Consider the following 26,292-nt stretch of genomic DNA (forward strand, 5'->3'; position numbering starts at 1 on the left):
CCAAAAAAACCCCCAGACTTCCACATTTTTATTTTAAAAAAAAATCTTGTAACTTGCAGGGAAAAAAAATTGCCGAAGTTCTCAGTTGAAGTCCTAGAAGCAGATTTAAAAAAAAAACACAAAACAAACCCAAAAAAACTTCAAGGCACTTTTGTCTTTTAAAAGTTTTTCTCTTTGCATGAGTTACAAACACCCTCAAAAAGGCCTGGGCATGGTTCTGCTGTGAACTTCTGGACTACAATTGGAGCTGTTCTCTAAAGAGGACCAAAGTCACTGATTTATTTTGTTTGTTGCTTTTTTCAGGGGATTTGTTCTAGCACAACCCAATACACATTTCCTAACAACATCTGTAATCATATATCAAGTTCTGTATTTTCTTATAATTCAAATGAGCTTATAAAGCTTAACACTTCTGGTCTATCAAGCAATCTAACAAAGACAGTAAACAATGGCTTAGTTTGAAGATACAGAAAAAAACACCACAAGCCTGAACTTAACTCTTTTCCAGCTTGCACACCTTTCAGGATATCCCAAGCCTACTTGAGAGCTTCCTCTCCAGTAAAGGCAGTGCGAACTGCTACAGCTCAGGGAGCTCATGCAGTTTATCCCTGCCAGGGGAATAAACACAAGACCTTTGCACTGTTTCCAATGGTCTTGCCACAAGGACAAATTCCAGGCTAAGAACAAACTCCAGATCATTGTTACCTAGTCAGACTCCTCAGCAGAGCCAAATCTTACAGAGGTGTGTCCATAGTATCAGCTTGAACATGACTGCTGATTTGAGGACGGAAAACCAAAAGGTTTCAAATTCCTGTTTTAGAGAGGGAAGTAATTTGTACGATGGAGGACAAGATTCGATTTCACAAGCTGCAGATCTCATCTACTCTAAAGCATGCTGTTAGCGATTTTGTGGTTTTGTGTTCAGTGTATTTTAACACAGGCACAGAACAATCACTCTGCAAAAATACTATAACATGTCACTTACTGGTGTTGTGGTCTATGTAATAAACTCCAACCTGAGGGTCATAAGCTTCTTCCCATCCTAACGGCAATTCATCACTAATGCAGTCTGCAAAGGTTAGTGGTTTGGTATACCTGAAATGCAAAGTAATATTTAGGATGAATAAAAGAACACTCCCACATGTCTATTCCAAACAACTGACCAGAAAACAAGTACTACAAGGGCTTCAGTATAGAAAAAAAGAAAGTAGCAGTATAGAAAACAAAAGAAAGTTGAAAACTATTTTAAGGCTTTTGTTCTTATCAAATAATACTCCACAAACTCTTCCCTTTCTTCATCTGAAGTTACAGCAAGATGAATTCATTTTGACAGAGCTCCCAAGCCTTGCCTGGCTCAGCCAGTACTTGCTCGACAAAGGAACATTAAGAACTTTGCCAGAAACAATCCTCGTCTCTCAACTGAAAGAACAAGACTGTTTGCAGGCAAGTCCTGTATCAAAAATATGTAGACAAGAAGGAGCAAGATGAGAAATGCAATTTGCATAGCATGAATAATTAAGACTGCACAATCAATAGCAAGTGCTGAGGACTGTGGGACCACTTGTCATGCAACTCCACTCATTTGCATTGCAATATGTTCTGTTTCATTAATGACAAACTAGATTAGTTTCTCAGAATCACGAGAATGTGTAACCCACTCCATCCAAATGAGGAAGTATTTCTGCAATACTGCTCTGATGAGTTTTTCCTATTAGAGACCACATCCAGCAACAGTCTGAAGGCTTGTATGGCTAAAAACAAAGCTTAGAGTACCCATTCCTTGGGTGACCCCACAGATTTTAGTCACCAAAACCATGCCCCTTTTCTCCCTTTGACTCTGAGCTAACGAGGTTCAGCTTGCACCAAAACTGCTAACCAAGTGTATCACTGCAGGGAGGCACAAGCCAGGAAGAATTAATCTTGCAGGTATCTCACATATCCAGCTGCCAAAAGCATAGTATGCCACAGGCCCATAGATCTATGACACAACCGCACCGCACATGGCCTATCTGGAAGGAGGGTCATGACTTCACGTTGGGGCCTGTGAGTCAAACTTACCAGAAGAGCCCTTTGGGCAGAAAGCGCAGGACACACCGTAAACCACCACAGCCCCTCTCTAGCAGTTATGCTGCACATACCAAGAGCAACTCGGTCAAAAAGCAGCCATGGAACTGTACCGAACTCTGCCACATACAAGCGGCACGCCACAGGAAGGTAACGTGGTTAAAGAAAGCAATTTTCCAACCCACTGTAAGAGACCAAACAGGTTTGCAGAAAGTCTTTCATATCCAAAGGTAATTCAGCAGGGCTGGCAGCTAGATAAAGAGTTTTCTAAGTTTTGAGCACACTTGAGCATACTTCATCTGGAGGCACTGAGTAATCAACTGGTAGCCTCATATTAACATCTTACAGCCACTCATTAGTGTAAAGGGGAATTTTAGGAAAAAGCCTCCAACCATAAAAGGTTCAACACAAAATCAACATTTAATGACTAACAATCCCCCCCCAAACCATGACCTGGAAGTCTGGCACACGGTAAGAACGAGGTGGAAACATTTCTGTAAAAGCTACATAAGCCACTAAGATCTCTACTTACCTGCTGCTGCCTTTCACTTTCAACACATTGCCTTTGCCATCTGAAGCAGTGCTTGAATCACTCTTTTCTCAGAAAATTTCAATTTAATTTAAAGCTCTGCAGTGCAAAAAAGAACTCAGCTTCACAACACAGAACTGTGAAACTTTCTCAATAAAGTTTCACTGAAAGGTTTATCTTTACTGTTCTTAATCTAGACTGTGTACCAAAAGCACGTTTGTATAGAAAATAGAGATTATTTGAAAGTAAAATAGAATCTCAATAGCAATCTGATTGCTATCCCTTATCCCATGTTTTTCCCTGTGGATCAAGCTGTTTCTTCAACCCAAGAGTAGCCAGTATGTGCTGCTCTGAGTTGATCAAGTCAAAGATGCACAAGGGTAAAAATGCAGAGCAAGGTCGGATACAAGTAACTCTCTGGAGATAACACAGATGAAAGTGCTGTTGCAAACGTGTTGGCAATTTTAACTTAAACACTAGGGTTAACACTTTCACCTCTCTGAAAATGGAACTGCTAACATTGAATAAAAGCAAGTGGAAGCAGGACAGGTAGAGAAGAGGAAAGGAGCAGTGCTGAACACTGGACTCCGGAGGACCTGCCCTCATCCCTTAGAGTAGCACAGACTCACTGGGACGACATGGCAGGTAACGGGGAACACAGCTTGCCCTGCCCTGGCATCTCCACTGTGCCATACGGCAGGGCACGGCCACAGCTGAGCTCCCCTGGGCAAAGCAGGATGGTGCCTGCAGACATGGGGGTGCTCCTGAGGTTGCTTTCTCCTTCAAGCCCATCAAAACAAATGCAGAAAAACCTCGGTGTCTTCAGGATGGTCATGCATTTGCAAAAAACAGAACAAGAGACAGCCACAAGAACTGGTCTCCGCTCATCTTCTTGGACTTAAGAATCAAGCTGACTTAAAAGGGCTAAGGTCTGGTCTCAACTTCATACACATCAGGAAAACCAGCTTGATGATATTTCAACGTAACTGCTGAGGACTTTGTTGTAGTAATTATTTCATTGCCCTGATGAGCATGACATTGTTCTTCCATGGCCAAATATTTTATAAAAAAAATTCAGTGAAAAATTTTCACCTATAGTCCATGATAAAGCCTAGATTTAATGCTTATTAGATGTTATTTGGAACAAGGGAAAGGAAGAAAAGTTACTATTTGTTTATTTGTGAAAATATATTTAAAGTCAGCAGGGACAGAGTGTGCCATCTAGGCCACACAAAGTCCAAGTGGTCTCTTCCAGTGCATCATTTGATTAGTAACACTCAAAATATTGCTGTGAATTGGTTTTATGATTGCTGTTTTGCTACTTTTATAGAGAGCTCTGCCAGAAGAGGTGTCATTTCATCCTGGGTTTGCACAGTCTCTAACCTTGCACACCAGCTTCCATTCAGCCCTATGGACTGATTAAACCAGAAACCATGCATTTCCCATGTCCCAGCTACAGTGGTCAACATTTTTGGCGAGTGATGCAAGCAAACATCCCTCAACATGGGGCAGTAATTAAACCCACACTTGAAGTATATTAGGTGAGGGTGTGCTGCAGGTACAAAACATAGCTCAGTAGCTTAATTTGTATTACACACTGAGCGGAGTTTTCTGCAGCAGAATTCTGCTCAAGAATCACATCTAAGATGAAAATCAGATTTATTTTTTAACAACCGCATTGAGCTGCACTATCAGCCCCAGGACTTGGGACTACATTCATCAGGGAATAGCGCCGTAGTGCCAACTTCGATGCTCCAAAGTTTAATACTAAACTCAAAGCTTCTGCTCAGCTTTTGTCCAGTCCTACTTTCCTAGAAGCAGCTGAATCCCCTCTAGACATGCTCAGGAACTGTCAGACTCGATAGGAAGCCAGGACCAAGCAACAACTGAAGGATGCTTATTCCTATTTTCCATATGAAGTATAATGCATGAACTACAGCCAGTCAGTTCTTTCAGTTGGAGTTTTGAAAAAAAGGGGAGAGAAAGCAAGGCAGGATCAGTCTGCTATAGCAATGACACAAGCCAACAGGAGACTTGCCAGTTACTAGGGCTCAGAAACGGACAATAATTTCACCTTTGAGATTCAGATTTTCAGCATATCTCACAAGGAGCACCCACCACCAAGCACGGACTGGTGCTGTCCTCCCTGGCTGACCGCAAGCTTGCAACTATCCCATTTGTACAGAGGAGTAAGTATTCATTAAAGGAGAAATCTGTCATTCAACTAGCAAACAGAAGAGTAATTAGTTTTAGAATTAAGAGAGTAATTCCATTTATTACAGAAAACATATGCCATATAGCTATTTCCCCAAATAACTGCAGCTTCATAACCAAATTAGTTACTCTTCTAAACTCCTTTCCCTTGCTGTTGTGGGAAAAACTGGCACAAATCAAAGAAGCAATGCTACAATTACAGATGAAAGACATGCAATATGTTGTGTAGCCAGACTATGAATAAAGCATAAAAAGAAAAAGATTATTTCCTTGTTTTAAGATATGATTTTAGGGGTTGTTATGAAGACTGAAATAAACCAATTTTCCAGAAGGGGTCCAAAATCAAGCATCTCCCCTAAGCACACTCACAATGTAGCATGACAGATTAAACGAGCAAAAGGTAAAGTTTCTTTCTCACAGCAAGACATGATTCAGTTAGTGTATTATTTCTGCATAAAACAGGACTGCTTCTGCATTTGGGAAGTTAAAGCTAGGGCACATCTGCCGAACTATTTCTTTTGAAACATCTCCTTTGCAACTCAAAGCTTCCTAGCAGCCTTGGAAAAATCTCGTCAACTCAGTCGAACCACGTTATCACATAGTAGGTCCCCTCTGTAGCTAGGCTCAAAACAGCAATCTAGAAAAACAGACCCCTTTCACCCACTGTGCTTATAACTAAGGAAGGAAACCTACAAAATGGTTATGCATCCCTTACCCTCCTCCGTTTGGGAAACCTCCAGATACATTCATCCAGCTTCCAAAAGAAAGCAATGCACCAAAAAGTTCAGAAAATCCTAACTTTGACTTCTGATCTCCAGTCACAAAGAAGGAACCAAGGGGAAAAACTTGAAGTCTGTAGGTATAGCATTTTTTATCAAACCCAAACTAGTCTAGTTAAGAGATGACACTTTCAGGCACATGAGTTTGTCTGCATCTTCCAGCCGTGCTCGCTTTGCTCTAATACCCTTTAGAGCATCAGTGAGACCAGAACTACCCCTGAAGTGCTTCATCTGCTTCTAAGCTGGAGGCTAAACTTGGTGTGGAGTTCCTACAAGAGAAACCAGCTTGAGCTAGAGAAGATACTTGTAAATCATAGCCTAACTCTGGCCTTCTAGCTCACCAAAAAGTAACTCACATGTTCATCTCGTATCAACTCACCTGTATCTCATGTTCATCTTACCTGTGACTGCCCTTCCCCCATGAGCTAAGTTTTAATCAGGGTCATTTTTAGGAACATTTAGTGTTTTGAAAAAGACACAGCCACCTAGATTTATCAATTTCCATCATATCTTCTTAGTTTTCAATGTTTTTTTTTCATTTGATTTCATTCAGGAAATTCAAATTTACTCGATCAAGTGCAATTGCTCATTAGGACACCTGGAAACCAGGTACCCTCAGCAACCACTGCACACAGCAAGTCAAGGACACCATTTCAGAAAGTAATCCTGATAACAGAGGTAAAAGATAACAGCATCACCCAACTTCCTAACCTGAGGAGTATCTTATGGTCTTCAGGCAGAGGCAGGCTGAGGGAAAGCCATTGCCCACCTACCAGCCAGTGAACACACTGAGACACTTCCATCTTTGCAAAACGTTTGCCCCAAATAGCTCAAGTATTTGTATGGCAAATGATGTTCAAATCCCTTTCCCACAGTAGGAAATAGAAAGTTAGTTTCCTAGCTCTAGTTTATAAGTCACATCATTTTTAAATGAGAAGGGTTTCTATACTACTTATAATTTTTGATCTATCACCTTCAGCTTCTTTTACAGATAAAACTGGAAGCCAATGTTATCATGTGCAAACACTATTAAATGGAAATTTGCTCATCTCAGATTCAGAAAGCCTTTCTATAGTCTTTAACTCCACTGTTGTCAATCAAAAACCTCATTACACAGGAAACTGAAGGCAAATAATCCTTGTATAACAAGTTTTTGATTGACAGAAGGTTTGTTAAACACGGCTCTAAGATCACAGAGGTTCCTGACAGGAACAGGAGATGGGTGAACTGTGCCACTTACAAATCTGGAGCTAATAACTACAAAGGTAACAGAAATCAGTTCTGAACTTCTTAAACCAGAAAGTGTTATTTTTGTAATTATTGGATTTCAGTGCCAACTGGTGGCCTACAGCAATCTAGCAAACCCACACGCAGCTTTTTAGTCAGGCTTATGGCTGTGAGTACGTATGTGCATGTACGTACATGTGCAGACAGCAAACAGTGCGCTTGGGTCACCAAGAAGTTAAGCATTTATAAACCTACAGTAGATTGTCAAGTTTCTATGCTGTACGTAAACCCACTTAATCCCTATGTTTGCAGGGTTCCTCAAACCCCCATAACACAGCGAAACCATTTAAACAGTAGAGCCTTATTTTAATCAGTTCAGTAGCGATCACATGGCCTTATATGAAATCCTTCATGAGTCTATACGGGTGAGACTACAGACCAGGGGATTTCCTACAGTTTACTGTACCAATAGCAGTGGCTCACTGCATAAGGAACAAAGGTAGCACCTGGATCACTCAGGACCTTCATGTCAGCTCCTCTTACAGCTACAGCATTAGCCACCAAAACCTAACAGCTTAACAGCTCCGTTCATTTCACCCCTTCCCTCCTGCACTCACAGGTACACAGCGAGTGTATGAGGCATACAGGTTTCATGGGCAAGAAGTCAAGCAAGATAACGAAATTTTGAGTTCTGGCAGGTATTTCCACTCATACCGTTTCTCTTACAAAACCAAATAGTTTTTAAACCCAGCATTTTGTGGGAGAAGCTTGGAGTCAGGTTTTATTTTCAGTGGCTTCTACTTCAAATTTTTTTTTTTTTTTTTTTTTTTTTTTTAGACACAGCATTTCTTCATTTCTCATTTGAATAAAACTCACTGCTCATTATGTGCCAGGATGTGCTACACAGACCGGGCTAAAAGCACCTCAATTCCAGCTGTGACACTGGGGTAGCTGTACACAAAATCCCCATGGGTCTGAGTTTTGAGGAACCTGTTAATGGGTAGAGCTCCTACTGTAACTCAGAAGGCTACTGCAAGAACCACTGCCAGGAGTCTCGACACAATGACATACAAGCTTCTTTGTTTTTAACGAGGTCATCTCATTCTCAAGACAGAATGATTATTTTTAAACTTCAGCATGGAAAAACCTATCACTTTGCAGACAAATTTTCTAGGACTACACCAATCTCCTCTTCACAAAAGCTTTTAAAAATAGACTCCTACACATTTATTACTCAACTTGGTGATCCAGCCCTCAAACACACCAGGGCTATCCGTCACTATAGTAACTATTTTCCCTGGGAGCATCTTCTCTCACTGCAGGGAGAATTGCCCTTGAAGGCTGGAGGTGTGGCAGTGAAGAGGCCCTGTTTTATGATCTTGCTGGCAAAGCTTTCCTCACCCCGTCACCACACACCTGGGCACGATGAAACACTCCCTTGGATCCCCACTCCAACTGCAATTTAGGGAAAAGGTGATGAGAACAGCTCATCCTTAACAGCCAGTATCCTCAGCAGTGACACAACAGGCAGCTCTGGGCCAACGACACCCTCAGTTGCACCAAAACCTCAGCAACTACAGTGGTTTTAGAAAGGGAGACCTCCACACCGAGGGGAGAAGAAAGGAGTAATTCAGGACCACCATGAGCAGAGAACTATGAATGGGAAAGCGCTTCCCAGGTAACAAGGAGAAGCCTTTAAGAAGTGCCCATAAATTTGGGAAGCTTCTTAACTGTGCTCCAAGCATTGCAGCCTGGTCCCGGTCTTGCTGTGATAAAGGATAACTAGGAACAGAACTACACCCCTTACAGTAAAATGCGGTCAAGTCTGAGAAAAACAGCTTACTTGAAGTTGTTGCTGTAAACCAAACAAATTTGCTTAAACTACAACCTAAACATCACCAATAGCAACACCCTAAAAAAGCAACAAAACCTCTCAAGCAACTCAGACTGCAGAGCTGTTTTCTTTTCAGAAGTGGTTTCCTTTGTTGCCATGGTTATTGAGCATCTTCTCAGCCTCCCAAAGATCTCATCTTGCATCTCCTCCTGGCCCCTGGCGCTCCATGCATTGGGCCACCTCTGGGATAAGCAAGCCCAACATTTATCCTCAGAGCTTATTTTCCAAGCTATCTTAATTGTAAACAGTCTTAGTGACACTCAAGAACTCAATGATGTCCTCTACTGCTCTTTGGCCAGCAACATGAGAATAACCCCTGCACCTTATTAAGGTGATCTTGAGTTGTATGTAATTTGCCAATTTAGACCCTCTTTCTTTCGCATGAGCGGGTAACATCCAAATTCTTCTTTTCCTACAGAAATCAGTCATGTGCTGCCCAAGTAGATTCTACATAAAGCAGATCAGGAGACACCAAAGACACCTGAAGTCAGGCAATGGCCTGTATTTCAAGCATTCCAAACAAATACATTTATACCTTTAATAGTAATATATTTCTATTACTGAGATTCATGGGAGCATTGAGCTGTAATAGACAATTTACCACCCCACCAGCATGCCTCCTATGTATCAGTCTAACAGTTAGCTGTTAGAGATGGACTTTTTACAAGGGCATGTAGTGATAGGACAAGGGGTAACGGCTTTAAACTGAAAGAGAGTAGATTTAGATTAGATATAAGGAAGAAATTCTTCACTATGAGGGTGGTGAGGGGCAGGAACAGGTTGCACAGAGAAGTTGTGGATGCCCCATCCCTGGAATTGTTCAAGGTCAGGTTGGATAGGGCTTTGAGCAACCTGGTCTAGTTGAAGGTGTCCCTGCCCATGGCAGTGGGGTTGGAACAAGATGATCTTTAAGGTCCCTTCCAACCCAAACCATTCTATGATTCTATGATATGATTAGCTGCTTGCTTGTTCTATCCACTTTTGAAAAGGCTTGCATGTTTACAAGCTCTTCTTTGCACACAGTGACAGTCTGTTTGCCCATGCATTTCTTTTCAGTACAAATCATTTACTCCTGGAAGCGAAGAACTACTAAGGTATTTGCGAGGAGAAGACTATCAAAAACCACTTACAGATTTCAGATCATTCCCAGAGATTAACAAACTGGTTCTGCTAGCAGGAGAGAGGCAGGAGGTCAGTCATACCTTCTTAATCACTCAAACGCAACATTCCTGGGATAGTTCAAGGTTAAAAAGTCAGGAAACGGGAGCTGAGGCTTCTCACAACATTAACTTGCCTGCCAGCCTGTATATCCTGCATACTTTCCTGAACCGATTAAGCAGAAAAGATATAAAAGCGTAAGGTACAACTCAATGAGAACAGTGCAACACTACTAAACTAAAAGCATGCAAGAGTTGGAATTTAACCATGCAAGTAACTCAAATGTCTTTAAATAGTTGAGGTTTAAGTTTGCCTTCAGTTCTTCTAGGATGAGAAGCAGCCTTGCCACCTGCACAGCCTGAATAGATTAACTAAAACCAAGTCAGCTCCCTCTTCACTCAGAGGTTTGACTATTCTCAAAGAAGGCAACTGGTCACTTCACAGTAAGGGGTAAATTGTCTACCAAACATCCAGGGTAGTTAAACTAGTTTTTGACATATCTGGGAGATTATGAACTGGAAGGCTTGTCTCTGTTCTTGCAGCCTGCACTCCCACTTCTCTGAAAGGCTGCCTACAGTGTGGCTGGCAGCAGTTTACATTGGCAAGATGCCTCAAGATAAAGAGGTGTATAGGACAGACTCCCCCCCACAACACAGCTCCTATAGCAGGGAACCAATAGCTACTGTCAGAAAAAGATAAACATTTGAGATTCTGGCAACGAGGCATATATTGAACAATTGCTGTACCTCAGCATTCAGGAACACGTTATCCCATGGATATGCGACCCAGAGGGAGCATTGGGCTGACCATCTGGATGTCTATAGAGGGGAACGAATCTGCGGTTCACCCCACAACCTGACTTCATCAGGCACTGAATTGTCACTTCATGTATGGTGATTAAAAGCCTTAATTCTTTGAGAAGCAATGCATGTTGCTATATTTCTTACCAGCACGTTCTCTCTCTACTGTGAAAAAGAGCAGTATGACAGCAAATACCTCCTGCAATACTACCAGCTCCTGTGCCCTTTATTCACGTGGCATTTGAAGTTGGAAAATAGACAACTCTAGGATGGCATCACTGGACTCATCTAGGCTCCCTAGTCTACCCAGTGTAGAAACCAAGCATTGCTAGTATGGAAGCCTATTTACAAAGGGGCAGTGGAAGCACAGGAGGCTGGTTTTACATGCACGTAGTTTGTACGCTGCTCCCTGGTTCACCTACTAGCACTGGGCTAATTGCTAACTCTGTACAGCAGCTTTAGTAGGACTGCCTGCTTGCTATTTCTGCATTCTAAATGTTCTTATTGAGTTATATAGCTATTTGATGTTCTCGATCCCAAACAGCAACATTAGCAGGCTTTGTTCTGCATCACTTGCAGCACATAGTCTAGGCAAGCAGCAGGGCATCACCACAGCCTCTTCTGCTCTTTGCCCTAAGACAGATCAGCTGCAGCCACTTTGCTTTCAAGCAATGCCTAGATCAGTTCTGGAAACATTACTTCACTGCTCTCTGATCTGACAGCAGCCTGTCAACTCAGAAACCTTGTCTAGATAGAGCTGAATCCAGCTACACATAGGAAGCTAGCAAGTCAAGCGAACCCCAAAGAGGCTAAGTGCAGTCATAGGAGGACATGGGCCCCTTCAATGCCGTCGTAAACTCAGCAGTACCAGGTATGAACAGGAGTATTTCTGGCTGCCTGTAAGAATCAGTGGAGATGCCTGGTCAAGATGATCTTGGAGCAGTGGAGAACACACAAGAACAAAAATCCTTCTAGTTGCAAAGCAATTGTGAATTCAAGATACAGAACACTAATACTTAAGCATAGGCATTGCCCTGCAAACTGTAATCCGTGCCATGTCCTTCAAGAGGGGCAAACCAAAGCTATTTCAACAGACTCAGCCTTGTGGCTTAGCACTGAAGACAGCCTTTGGAAATGAAGGCATGGCACCTCACTTCTGGTCCGAAGAGGAGAAAGGCCAGGTTACGCAGCACTCGGCTCACGGATGCAGCAACTGCTGAAGCGCTTAAGCAGCTGGAATTCACAGTATCAGCTTTACTATCTACTAGTGTTGATGCAATGCCTTCTCAGATCCTGAAAGGACATAATGTATAAAAATGAACAAGAAATGTCAAAACAAGAACAGATGTCTAAAACCACCTCAGGAGAGTAAAGCTTTAAGAGATGCAAAGAGTTAGAAGCGTAAGAGTATAAAGCTAATAGGTTTAGTACCTTTTTCATCCACAGTAACAAGGCCTTGATTTACTATGTAGTTAAGCCACAAAAAATTATTTCAAACTGCGTTTATAGACAAAAAATAAACAAGAAATGTCAAAACAAGAACAGATGTCTAAAACCACCTCAGGAGAGTAAAGCTTTAAGAGATGCAAAGAGTTAGAAGCGTAAGAGTATAAAGCTAATAGGTTTAGTACCTTTTTCATCCACAGTAACAAGGCCTTGATTTACTATGTAGTTAAGCCACAAAAAATTATTTCAAACTGCGTTTATAGACAGAACTGTAAAAAGCACAAAACATAGCTCAGTACTTCACACATTGCAAGGAGGTCAATACAAATCAACAACTATTGAAGTTTGCTCACTCATTTGAGGACAGCAAAATATGAGATTTGCATCACCAAGTGAGTTAAATGATGTTTGTAAGAGTAAATCAATTACTTTTGAATGATCCACTATCAATATATTTTGCCAATAGATTTATTTGTGTTAACATAGAAGTTATAACACCACTTGCTCTTTGTATTCCCTTTCCCCACCTGTCTCACACAGCCTAAAGCCCCCTTGCAGTCCTTCTGCCAGCTCCAAAGTGGCACAAGCAGCCTGCTGAAGATCTGCATGCCCAGCACTCAGCCCAGGAAGAAAGAAAATAGTCCATCTGCAGAGAGGCACAGCCAGAGACTCAGGGACCACAGCTCAACTGGGAGAAGGACTATGGTTTTGGTACTGTCTACTTTCAAGACTCTGGAACAGTGCTACTAAGGTGAAAGTCGTCTTCAGGTTCAGGACAAACATGCATTTCATCACAGGCAAAGTCAAACATATCAGCACCATGGTATCTGGAAACTGGGATACTGCTCGTAGCACCCCTTGCAATTCCTAGCTGCCAGGTCCAGGAGCAGTGAGGGAGACCCCCGTGCACAGGGAGTCTCCACAGCTGGAGCGTGTGCGACACCAGGAGAGCTGCCCACTCCCTCCCGAAACACCAGCCCACAGCCAACAGTCTCCTCCGGGGACACTGTACTCGGGGGGGACCCTTTCCCTCTTCTTTGCATGGAATTTACACAGCCGCAGGCAAAATAAATGAGTCTTCCTAAAGCATTGGTGTATGAGACTGAGAAAGGGGATAGTAACTCTTGAATTCAGCACAAGTTTCATTATACTGAGTTGCCTCGTCTCCTGATCAGGAGAAGCATTTTAGTCTTACTCAAAATTTAAAATGCTCCTCCTGGTCCCAGAGGCAACATGTCATTTTTCAGAATTCAAGGGAAAACTCCTTATGAAACATTCATTTCCCAAGACTATTTACGACTCAAATATCATTGCAGGGAGTATTATCTGAGGATCTCTATGGACACAAGCTCATGGATGCCATTGGTATCAATTGTTCAAAGAGGATGTAAGTAGAAGGGCTCAGCAGTTAAGTATGAAAAATAAACAATATCCTGATCCCAAATTATAACTGGTTGCCAAAAAAGCAAGGTGGCATCTTTAAACGTGTGCATACATGTGTGTGAAAGTGTCATCTTTTACCATGGGGTAACTATTACTTTGCTGCAAAAGCCTTGTGGAGAAGAGACTGCTATATGTTTTGGCCTGAAGCAGTTAACCAAGTTTCTACCTAATACAGTGTATCAATTATTTTAAATGTCCAATAGACCCTTACAGAGGTACCAGGTATCAAAAGCTTTTTAGCTATTCCTCAGTTCAAAATGCACAGCATTTCTTTCCGCTAAGTGAAGACAGCATAGGTACCACTTCATCGCTGCTGCTCACACTTCATGGTCTAGGTATGTGTCAGAGACACACCTTACATAGTCTTACTATTAATGTTTAGCTACTTTTTTACTTTAGTGTATGAGAAAAGAGCACAGGAACCTCCTTCCCAAGGAACAATCTTCCTCTTTCCAATATACTCTGGTGAAGGTGACTAAAACCACCTTAGATTGTGTCTTTTTGATATCGCTGTATTCCTACTTCTCCCATCCCCGCTTCTTCCTCATACAACAGATGTGCCAAACTCGTTTGCACCTTGAAAGATTATCAACTCCTGACAGCAAAGTTACATCAACTACTCTAAATCTCTTTGGAAGCAATAAAACATACTTTGAAATAGTTCTCATAAGAGAAATATTCTCGACAAAAGAAATCAATTGTCAATGGTCTTAGCATATTACCTCTGCTTTGGTGTGCTGAAGCTTCTCACCGTTATCAAATTCATCTTTCTCCGTAGTCAGTCTCTTGCTCTTCCAGAGAGTCAACTCTGCTAGCAATACCTCCAAACTTTGGGAAAAAATAGCAACCTTCTTCCACATTTTTAAAAAAAAAAAAAAGAAGGCCAGATTAACAGCACTCCCTCTCAGGGAAGAGCAAAAGATTACAAGTTTTTATAAAACAAAATAAAATAAAATCAGAGTAGCCCCTGAAGACTAAATTCTGGTTTTGGTGATGACATTATAACCTTACTGGCATTGGTGCTATAGTACAGGAAAGTTTCACCTCAACAGTACTGGCCATTCACCACTGGAAGTCACAGAGCTAATGAGAACAGCCAAGGCCGCCTGCAGCTGCATTAAGTGACTGTGAGAAGACAACCAGCATTCTGCTAAGTCAAGCTGAGAGCAAGCCAGTGGTCCTGCAGGCAATTCACTCCTCAGAAAACCAGGTCACAAACTCTGCACTGGAAGGATGTAGGTGGGTTGGCATTTAACGATCCTCTCCCCTCAATTTTCATCGTAACTGAATGCCTGGTGGTTATTGTTTCAGTACCAGTGGTTTCAAGGTTTATAATGATAGCCTGCCAAAAAAGTTAGCTTCTAACAAGTCTCTAAAGGTTCTGTACCTCATTCAAGCTCCTGCCTCGTATGACAGCAGAGACACCAGCTTCAGTATTACCATACTAATTGCTCCACATTAAGAAGTGAAGGAGGTGAATCGCAGCAGAACAGGCTGCACTTCATCCTGGCCTCACAAGCTGAGTAACTTCAAAGAAAAAAAACAAAGATGCTACATTCATCTTAATCAAGTATCATGGCAAACAAAAGCTGTGGTTATGGCATCAAGCTCAGACCAACAAGGAAGCTGGCTAGCAAGTCCACCAGTTTTGAGAGAAATGGTGTGGTCGTGCCATCCCATGCTTTGCCCAGGAGCAGGCTGTGGACACGCAGCATATTCTCTGTAACCCAACTAGATACAGCACATGCCAGCCTACCAATCCTGACAGCTCTGCCACTCAACAGGACCAAATACTACTCCCACAAGAGCATCAGAGGTGACGGCAAGACTACTTATCGCACTCCTCAGCAAGTCGGTTCAGCTCATTCAACTGGAAGACAAGTCTTCACGTACTAGAGTGAATGGACTGCCCCAGCCAGCAAGAATGAGCCAAGCTCCATCTCCCTGAGCAGAGGCCACACCATTCCACAGTAGCTAAAAAACAGACTTCCCGAGATCATTAGCACACATGCAAATTCCTAGCACACATCTAGATCCTCTAAAACTGAAAAGGTTCTGAATTTGATAAGCAAGACAAGATTTTTGCCCAAATGCTCTAAGCTAAGCATTTAGAAAGGCATTATCTAAAACACACTGGCAAACACCTGAATTCCTCTAACAAAAAACACACAGCACACGAGTAAGTTCATATAGACATGGAGAAAGAGGTTTTTATTCTATCCTTGTCAAGAGAAAAAAAAACCCAACAGATTTTAAGTATCTGCTCCCAAAGTTGCAGCACAGTCTCAGCAATAGAAGTGCCACAGTCACAGACAAGCTGTAATGATACCTAGATTTCTTCAGGAATGCAGCGTTTATCATTTTGCAGCACATGTTCATAGTTGTAGTAGTAAGTGTTGATTTCTTTTTTACACTACAAGAGTTGCTTTATCTGTACTGTGACACTTTCCTGGGATGTGCTTCAGGATTAAATGCACCCAAAAAGCATTTTAAAAAAGGATCAATTTCTAGGCAATGCAGTTTCTTAACCTGAATCAGCATATGACTGTACAAGGACACGTGCTAGTACAGGAGGGGCAGGGAGAAGTGTGTCGGATCCACAGCACAAAGACATCAGCAACTGAGCCAGGCTAATGGTTTGTCACTCCCATAAAAAGCATCTCTCCCACCTTCCACCCCTACACACCTTTTCCTTGCTCCTCTTCCCTGTCCAGCAGCTCTGCTCTCCCCTATTGCACCCTCCAAGCCCTCCCACGAACTGCTTCCATTCAGTAACACAACACAAGAGTACCCAGACTTTTCTGCCGAGTCAATTTACAGTTGGGTTAGCAGTCGATAGCATGCCAGCGACAGAGGAGTGTCAGGAACAGAAGCAGCACTGGAGAAAACCACAACGCCCCCTTGTTGGTTGTGATGAGCTGTCTGGCTGCTCACCAGATTCCTGGGCACCAAACTCACAGATGAGCTTCATCTGCCACGGAATCATAATTAAAACTGGTCTTCTCGAGTGGCCCATCTTCTCCAGCTGCCAGACTTTGCCTTCCTACCGCCTTCAGACTCATTACTACTTATAAATGAAGCGCATAGAAATGGTCAACTTTAGAAGCTGGTGCCTTAGATTTACGCGCACCCTTAGATCACGCCAGCCCTGCCGTGGGACCGACGGACACCCTGCCACCGACTGCAGGAAGTGATCTCCTGGGGACATGACAAGGAGCTGTTTGTCGGAGCTGTGTGCAGCCGCAGCGCGCGCTGTCAGCCCAGCTGGGCTGCGCACTGTGCGCAGCACAGCCAGCAGAGGAATGTGCTCCCTGACTGCACCTTTTCATCTCGATAAGGATTTTCAAGGTCATGTTCGCTTCCCTGCTGGCTCCTCCCCGGCTCCAGTGAAATCCCAAGCACGCAGCCCTGGGCCCTGCTATGCGTTCCCACCCTCTGCGTCTCCTGGACGCCGGCACAACCTGTCGCATTCCTCCACAGCAGTAAAGCCCAGCTTTCCTACTTGCTTGCAACCAGCTCCCTGGGGTTAGCAACACCTCTCTCCCAAGAGCAAGCAGGCACAGCACTGCAGCAGCAGCTGCTTCGCCAGCAGGCCCAACAGTTCCTGTGCTGCAGGGTCAGGATAACTCTGCAGTGAGGCTTGTGACCTCCAGGATTAACATCTCTGAATTAAATATTTCATATAAAATCAGGTTGCAGCCTGAGCCAAAGCCTAATCAAACTCACAGGCCAAGAGAAGGACTCTAGCTGTAACTCACATTGTGCACACTAAAGCACATGACTACATGATCTGGTGAGCCTGTCTTCAAGGGCGCTGCATGGAGGCTGCCTTTGGGGACAGCCCCTGTCACCCTGTCCCCACACCCACAGAGCAGCCAGCCAAACCAGCCCAGCACCGGCAGCCAAAGGGGAAAGAGCTGCCTGCCAGCCCAGGGCTCAGAGGAAAGGCAGAGGTGATGATGGCGGGCCTGGGAAGCCCCTCTCCTCCAGGCACAGGGGATGCAGCCCCCTCTCCTCCGCCCAGCAGTCACCGGTGCATGGATACAACAAGCTTAAGGACCCGCAGACACTCCTCACACCACATAAGATTTTAGATAACTGTTGAAGAATCACACATGCTGCCTGCTTACAAAGCCAGCTAATTATACAATCTGTTAAGCATGTATGCGCACACAACGGTGCTTTCAGTCATTAGAGGACGGGATTTATACTTCACTGCACGCATCTTGCTCTTTGTGAGTGCGTGCCTGGATACAGCCAAAACGAACACAAGTATCTGGAATGTCTGCAGCTTGCCAGCCAGCACATCTGAATACAAAGCTGAGCCCTGCGAGAGTGACTGGCTGTGTGTGACCCCAGTTGCACACATTGCTCCCCCAACGATGTTTAAAATCCCTATTCCCTTTTTTACCACTCCAAGCATCTGAAAGCAGAGTACAGCGTAATGTTTAACCCATATTCTGAAGCAATAAGAGTGATGTTAGCAAGGAAAAAGCAGCAGTGCAGGTGATGGGTTGTGAAGACAAAGAGCTCAAGATCGGAGCCAGCAGCTCTGCCTGCCATAATGCAGCTGTCCCGGGTTTAATCCCAGCAGAAGGGCCCTGGCACTCCGGCAGGAAGGGACCTCTGTTCCCATGGCAGCAGCCACTCCTCGACAGCCAAGCCCATGCCAGATGGAGATCCCTGTCCTAGGTATTTGCCAGACAGATAATGCCGCGGCACATCAGAGATGCTGTCTCTTCCCTTCAGTCATTTTGCCTTCGTTTACTAGTGCCCAGTTCTGCTCCCACTGGTTGCAGGCAGATCGACTGCAACACAACAGCTCTCTCCAGAGCACCCCAGGCGAGGCACCCAGCAGCCCCAGCTCTGCAGCTCTGACCAGGGCTCCCTTCCACGCTGCACATAGCCTCACGCAGCAGCAGCTGGCAAGGCTAATGACAAGTGGCACACAGCACAAAACCACGGGGCTGCACAGATCTACCTGTGCTCAGCGCTTTAGTTGGCTTCTCATTTTTGCCTTCGTTTACTAGTGCCCAGTTCTGCTCCCACTGGTTGCAGGCAGATCGACTGCAACACAACAGCTCTCTCCAGAGCACCCCAGGCGAGGCACCCAGCAGCCCCAGCTCTGCAGCTCTGACCAGGGCTCCCTTCCACGCTGCACATAGCCTCACGCAGCAGCAGCTGGCAAGGCTAATGACAAGTGGCACACAGCACAAAACCACGGGGCTGCACAGATCTACCTGTGCTCAGCGCTTTAGTTGGCTTCTCATTAACAAAGCATTTGGGTGCTTTTTACGTAAAAACGGAAAGCAATAGCTATGTTTTTCATGGATTATATGATGTTTCTGGCATTTCTCATTTTTAAAAGAATTTCTTCTGCTGAAGATTTCATTTCAGCTTCTCAGATCTCCAAATATCCAACATTACCTGCAGGTGAGCTCTACCCCCCCTAATTCAATTGGCTTCATCCCATAGCACGGCTCCATCCTATGGAAAGCCCTATCCTAAGGAATCATATACTTTATGCTATACTTTCAAAGGGATGTACTCTGCACTGGATTTTCCATTTTTACCTTCTATGCTTTGCCATTTAGCCTGATTATTTAACTTGAACTCCAAAATAGAAGGATTTTAAGCATTTGGTGCATGAGGCACAAAGTATTATTTAGGGGCTTCGTAATGAGTCAAGCCAAACCACTTCCATTTTCACGTTTCTCTTCCCTGCAAGTCAGGGGAAGCAGCAGAAGGCACCAACTCTGTATGAGTTTCAGGTTTGTCTTGGAAAATAAGTGCTCTTGGTCAAAATAAGCTCTTAAAATCTAGTAGAGACCACACAAACCTAGCGAAGTGCAGTAGGAAATCACATCTTTCTTTATGCCATATCAAGCCCCAGCACCTGCTTCTCTGTAACAGGGTATTTTGTCTCAGTTTTCAATGCAGGGGATGTAACCAGGGAAAAAAGGTGGTGTAGACATCCCTATGCTCTCTTCACAAAATAGGTCCTCCTTCTGGAGCAGCCTAGCAAACAAGTCACAGGATCTGCAGGTGCTTTAAGGCACAAGACATTCACTCCTGAGATTTTCTCGTGGGGCATGAAATGCCCCAGGTCACCATGGACATCAGCCAGAGCACACCCTGCCTTTCCGTGAGGAATGGGACAAGAGGCAGCATTACTTTCCAAAAAGCCATGCTTAAGAGCCAAGTTAATTAGCAACTCAATTACTATGTTCAACTCTTATACATCCACCTTGTTCACACAAGAAAGTACTAACAAATTTGACCATTCAAATCACCACCGGATTTCTAACCTAACACCTGCACAAGGAGATGCTCACATGTCAAGATATGTCCAATTCCAGAACAGGATGTCTCTCTATACATTTAGGTTGTTCTCATCTCCAGTTACCTTAAACAGTACCCTTCCTTGAAATTTACAGAGCAAGGTTCTGAAAAACAAATGATTTCAGAGCCAGTCTTCTCTATGCACAATCCAAATCCTGTATAGCTGACAATGTCAGAAAGCCATCCTTGTCCAGCTTACCTCAGTCATGTTTTCCCTTCTTCCACCCATCCAAAAAAAGGAAAAAATCTGGGTGTTTTTTTTTCCATAGTGTAAAATACTATTTTGTTCCAAGATCCCTCAATAACATTTCTTCTCCATAACTATCAGTTTTTGTAGCCTTTATAGCTGCCAAAGGACAAGAAGCAGCTGAATGGGTAAAACCCCATTTTAAGTCTTACTCAGTGAAAACCAGTATTTGTAGCAAGATACTTCAGGTAAAACTAAAGCAGCTGGGTAGATGGGAAGTGTTACCAGAACCAGACCTCTGCAGGTACACACAACCCCTGTAAGGGAGCTCAGGGCAGACACCAAGAAGTACAGCCTGCATACACCATGTGTGCTCTTCTCCAACCAAATTATGCCAGGCACTATGCAAATTATCAGTTGCCTGAGCTAGCCTCAGCCATAGCTTGTTTATAACTTACTGAAGCTGTTCCAATACAACCATCACTGTTGCTCAAGGCAATTACCTAAAATATCTAAGCTATTCATTTCCATCCTTCTTTTTAAGTCAAAGTTGTTTAATGGATCTGACATTGTGCCTTATAGCACTGTACATCTGGTCTCAAGCAAGCCATCACGAGAGCTCACAGGTTTGAAATTTGCTGCTTAACTGAGTACTACTTCACCATCAGCACCTAAATGAAATGCAACTCCCATGCCAGTAATTTTTTCACCAAATAGTTTCACTGTATTATCCATTTCATTCATTTCTACCCATACACCATCAGTGCATAATTCTCAACATGTATATTAACTTACTCCTATCAGCTCAGGTAAATAAATCATTATCCACAGTTCAGCTCATCTGCAAAGACCAAGCTGAAATTCTCTGGCAAACAAAATACTCCTGTTGCCCTTGTCTAGTATCTTTAAGCTAACCTACAGACTGATCCAGAGAACCAACTTGCTATCAAGTTCCAAAATCAGTGATGAATCTGCAAAACTATTAAAAACACAGACCTTACTGGCAGCGGTCTTTGAATACTCCTCCTTTCCTTTAATAATGTCCTTTATTCAGTGTCCTTCTAATAATTGCCAAATCAATGGCATAAACAGATGCTTCTACTGTTCCAGACCAGAGAAGACAAAGGACAGCGATATTGCAGAAACTGCAGTGCTTGGGATGAATGAAATATGACATGGAAATTCTCTCTAACAGCATTTCAGAGAAAAATGTTGAGTGTTTTGCTAGGCTCCTAAGCAACCACATGCTGAGCAAGGCCAACATGCAGGTAAAATGGTGCCTCCAGTTATGCATGCAGAAGATACAGGGAGGACATCCAGAAAGAAGCACATACCTTTTTAGGTGTCACCTTCACAGTGTTGCAGCAGATGAAATTACAGCCCACAGCGCAGCACTGAGAAAGCATCAATCTGATATTTAAGCTGTCTGCTTTGAAAGACAAACTACAAGTGACATGGCTGCCTCGCTGAACCCATGCTCACCACCCACAGTGCCAGGCAAGCACAGCGCAACTGCACTGACTGCAGCTCAGGAGCAAGTCATGACTTCTAGGGGAACCATGTTTTGCAGGAAGGTCACTGCTGCAAAAGACAGTCCTTAGGCCATTTCAATTTACTGCAGCAGCAGAAACTGTGCCCAGAAAAAGAGGGAGCAGTTTTCTGTGTGCCAGCTAGCTTAGTGAGGAGATGGATGGGCACCAGGGCTGAAGGAACGGCCACCTCTCAGGGCAGAAGGCTCAGTCGCTCCTCAGCCTGCTCCAGCCCTGCCAGTGGGGCTTGTGCTCAGGCCTACAGCCAGACCTCCAGCAGCACAAGAAGGCAAGGTTAAGTGATGCACTCCAGCCACAAACAAGCTCTAGGGCAAAGCTTTTTACCTTTTCCACCAGCAAATGTACAAGTAGTTACAATACTGTAAGCAATGGTTCACTGTACTCTTTTGAGATGGATCCAGAGGCAATCATTTATGGTTACTAAAATGAGGGGGGGGGGCAGGGGCAGGCAATCAAATTCACATCCCATCCAGCCTCTACCTCAGCAGCACTCATTTGAAAAGTGAGGTTTGTTAATAAATTAATCCCTTCTATTTTTTCTCAACATATAATAAAAAATACTGGCATAAAACCAGCTCATACAGCCTCACAGTAATCAGAAACATCATGCCTCACACATCAGCCATTCCCCTGTCTGCACCTGAACCGCTTGACAGGCAAAGTGTCCACCATATAAAGCCAACAAGTCACCCACTCAGGGTTCAGTTTAAGAAGGACTGGGTTTGTTTACCCCAATTTTGTCCCTTCTATGGAACTAAACCAATTCATATTCTTCAAGTACCCAGTGCTGCATTTTCATCCCCTTATGTGACTAGCCACCAGCTTAGACACGCTGATGCTCTGACATGGCAGACGATGACAAATTCTCAGCGCTCATTGTAAAAGCAACAACTTTTCACAGTTACCTGGAAACATCGTTTCAAATCAACCGAAGTACAGCTTTGTACAGCAGAGCCCCCAAGCACCAAAGGGACATCACCTCTGCTACATGCCTCCTTGATCACAACACAAGACAGCAACAGGGAATCCAGGGCTCTTCTCTGATCACCAAGGAGCAGAACCTACCTGTGACCGAATGAGAAAAACAAGTAAACAGGACTAAAAGGGCAATTTGTTACACCTGTGCCAGCCAGAAAAATGCATATATAGTCCTTAGTGAATTGAGTGCATTGCCCTGTTTCCTTGTTCAGTTGAATCAAAGCATCCCAGAAGCGGGCTGTTACAAAGCAGGGGCAGGAAAGCTAAATCAGACAACACAACTTTCAAAGAGGGACTAACCTCAGTGGGGAGGAAAGAACACGAGAACTTTGCTGGCTTTTCCCATCCAGCATGGATGTACTTTATATTCTTCCCAACACAAAACTGATGCGCAAAGGAGAAAGCGCTCATAAAGCTACAAAAAAAAAGCAATTACAAAGTGAGCCATCAGGAACACCAGGAGAGAGCACAGTAAGCAACACTTTGTGATGGTCCAGATACAAGAATAAACCACAGTTTTCCCAAAGGGTAAACAGAGGATTTAGTTTGATGTAACTGAACATGCTTAGGTCCAGTTTTAAGAACTGAGCAGAACTTTAATCCAAGAAATGTGGTTCTTTAGTAACTGACCATAGCAATACAGAAACACCTGCCATCCCAGAAGTCCCTGCTACCTGGCCACCAGTCTGCTGCACAAGCAAAGCAGCTGGTGAATCTAGAGAGGACACAGGCCTGCTGCTTCCAGCTGTGAAAGGATCCCGAGGAAGGCGAGGGCAGGCACAGAGCATGTAACACAATCGCATGACAAGTCCCAGCCTTATCACGGTAGTGTTAGAGGCATACGCCGAACTCTGATTTTTCAGCAGGATGCCTGTCAGTTGCTGTCCTGTTTGCACGGTATCATTAAGTCCCATGACTGAAGGGCAAGATAAAGCAGTCACATCACCCCACCCTACCCAGAAACTCTACATTGTGACAGAGCACTCACTGGCCATAACAACCCAAGTTGCAGGAAACAGTTATTCTATAGCAGTATTTTTCCCCATTCATGATGTTGGAAGGTATATACTTTGTCTATAATACTGTAAAACTTTTAAAACCCAAAAGCATCAGCAACAGTACATTCATATTCATTTTTTTAGCGTTATGTGAAGAACTGAGGCTACATCCTTTAAAGGCAATTCACTTCACTTGTACAAAGGCTACTTCTTTCAGACATTGGCACTCCAAGCTCTATTACCCATCTGCCTCCTTCCTTACCTACAGGATATGAAAGTTTAGACAAAGATATTTGACATCAAAATCAGTTGAGAAAAACATCCTAAGAAGTTTCCAAGTCTATTTGCTTTTCTTAGCATGATAAGCTTTACAATATTTCTTGCAAGTCTCTGCTTCACGTTTTGTTCAAGACTTACTGAGTATCCTAATAAAATAACGCCCAAAGCACACCAAAAATCTTTTAATAGAGTGAAAATTAGAGTATCAGATCTGTTACACCACCCAGCCTTTCCTCTCCACTGGAGAAGCATTAGAGCCTTTGGACATCTCATTTCAACAAGAAGGTTATTTAGCTCTAGAGTTTGGAGTAAAGTATTTAATCGCTAAAGGATTTGCAAATTACACATGAATATGCATGTAGCACTTCTCACCATGACATAAATCCTATTGTATATTTATGTATGGATTGCTTTGCCTCCAGCTTCTACATGTATATAAACACAGGTTTTAATCTTCAACTCCTTCCTCTCTCACTTCTTTTTAAGGAGTTCCTTAAACAAATTTGCATTTTTGGAATCTATTATCTACAGTGTATTTCTTGCCTTTTTTTAAAACTCTGTAAACCTTTCTCCCATCAGGCAAAACGCTTACTTCATGAAAGGCTTTAAAGACCCTGTAAGCACGGCCAGAAGAGCACTAAGCAACAGTGTCATACAGCTTGTGAGAGAGAAAGTAGAAGCAACAACCACTGGAAAAAGGAGCACTCTGAGCATCAGAGCTGGAAACACAAACGCGTGAAATGACAGGTCAACAGCTTGCCTTCGACTGGAAAGACACCAGCTAAGGGGAAGTAAACCCTTCATAAGCATCTAGGAAGCAACATAAATAATAAAACTCTTATTGCAAAATCCTTAATTCATACTGACATAACTCCATTATTCCCTACACCTTTCATCAGGTACCTAGGCTGGTCACAAAGCAGCTGGATCAAAGCAGCATTTCAGCCTGTCTTCAACAATATATTTGGTAAGAGGCACTACTGTCATTCAGAGAGGTATTGCCACACATCTGCCCAACTACTCCAGGGAAGTAATTCAAACAATAATGCCTTTAAAGGTCATTGTTAAAATGATTTAATTTAGGTTATTTCACTGCAAATCTATTCTGTAATAAATCTGATTGTGAAAAAACACCAACATGCAGCACTGTCAGAAGCAAGCGTCACAAGCAGATTCCCAAGAACAATTACAGGTGTGAATTACCACTTGGACTGTTCTAATTTTTGTTACTACACAGCAGAACCCTAAACACCGAGGAGTTAACTGCACCAGCTGCCTTCCTCTTTCAAGGACCTGGTGTCACTTGGCTCTGTTCAGAAAACGGGAGCAGCCATTGAGTCCCAGCCCCCATCTTGCTACCTTGCAGTAGAGAGCACAAGGGCTCTGGCAGCAGCCACGGAGACATGATGGGACATGGCCTGACACAAGACTAAGTCCTCCCACCCCCAAATAGTCATTGCCTGTTCACACATCTAAACCAGCCTGTGAACTGCAGCATGTTCAGCTGCAGTCATGTCTCCCTCCAAGAATCGAGGGATCTCTTCCCAATGGGAAGGAAGAACCACCACAGCACCTGACTCAAAACCCATAGTGACCACACTAGAAAGGACCACCAGCCCATCTAAGCTACCGAAGATGCAACACAACTTGTCAGAACTACCATCCAAAACTGCAGGAGCCTGTGTCTGGGAAGCAGATAGAAAATAAACCAGGAAGCACTATGGGGTATTAGCTAAAGACTACTGGACAAGTAGAGAATAAAGATGAGAAAATTTAACACAGAACATTTGCTTTAGGGATAAGAATGGCATTTACAAAGGATGTGTGAAAACAAGCCTGAGTGGAGGACTCTGTGTGACCAGAATTTGCAAATTCGTCTTTGCAAACTGAGATTTTTATCCATGCAAACCTTTTGCAAATGACCAAGCCAGGTTCCTCGGCCATATACCCCTCCCTTTCCACCTACACATTCTTCTCACAAAAAAGAAATCTTAAAAAGGAAGTGAGGAGTAGTGCCCAAGGAGTATAAGAGATCAGGCAAGCAAACAACATGTGCTTTAAGAAAGTATTTACATTCAGGTTATGCTCCCCTTAGCATCAAGCAAAGACCATGATGGCAGATACCTTCTAAATTGAATTACTAGTGAGCCAGTTGCATGAGAAACTAGCAACGCCACACAATAGTCTATGAATAATTAACAGATGACATATGACAATATACCTACCTTTATTCAGAATTCTAGACCATCTCAACTGAAAAGATATCACATGTTATTTGACAGACTGGATTTAAGTTAAATCTGGAAGCTACTGATTTCAAATTTAAAAAGCAAAAAATAGCAAAGTTAGGAAGTCTAAGATATCTTGCAAAACCGTGGTGCCACAGAAAGCCATGGGACATGGT

At 43.3% G+C, this 26,292-nt stretch overlaps 1 protein-coding gene across 1 annotated transcript in view; it reads right to left on the reverse strand.

Annotated features, from left to right (window-relative positions):
* The window catches only part of WWC1 (WW and C2 domain containing 1), a 61,896-nt gene extending 39,305 nt beyond the window's left edge, over positions 1-22,591 (reverse strand). Inside the window, exons 1-2 of the mRNA XM_009285707.2 lie at positions 22,539-22,591; positions 986-1,095 (exon numbers count right to left, since the gene is read on the reverse strand). The gene's annotated coding sequence lies outside the window, so the exon portion shown is untranslated. The remainder of the gene's footprint in view (positions 1-985; positions 1,096-22,538) is intronic.
* Positions 22,592-26,292: the final 3,701 nt, after the last annotated feature.

Source organism: Aptenodytes forsteri, unplaced genomic scaffold (genome assembly GCF_000699145.1).
Source record: "Aptenodytes forsteri isolate BGI_AS27 unplaced genomic scaffold, ASM69914v1 Scaffold54, whole genome shotgun sequence".
Lineage (NCBI taxonomy): Eukaryota > Metazoa > Chordata > Aves > Sphenisciformes > Spheniscidae > Aptenodytes > Aptenodytes forsteri.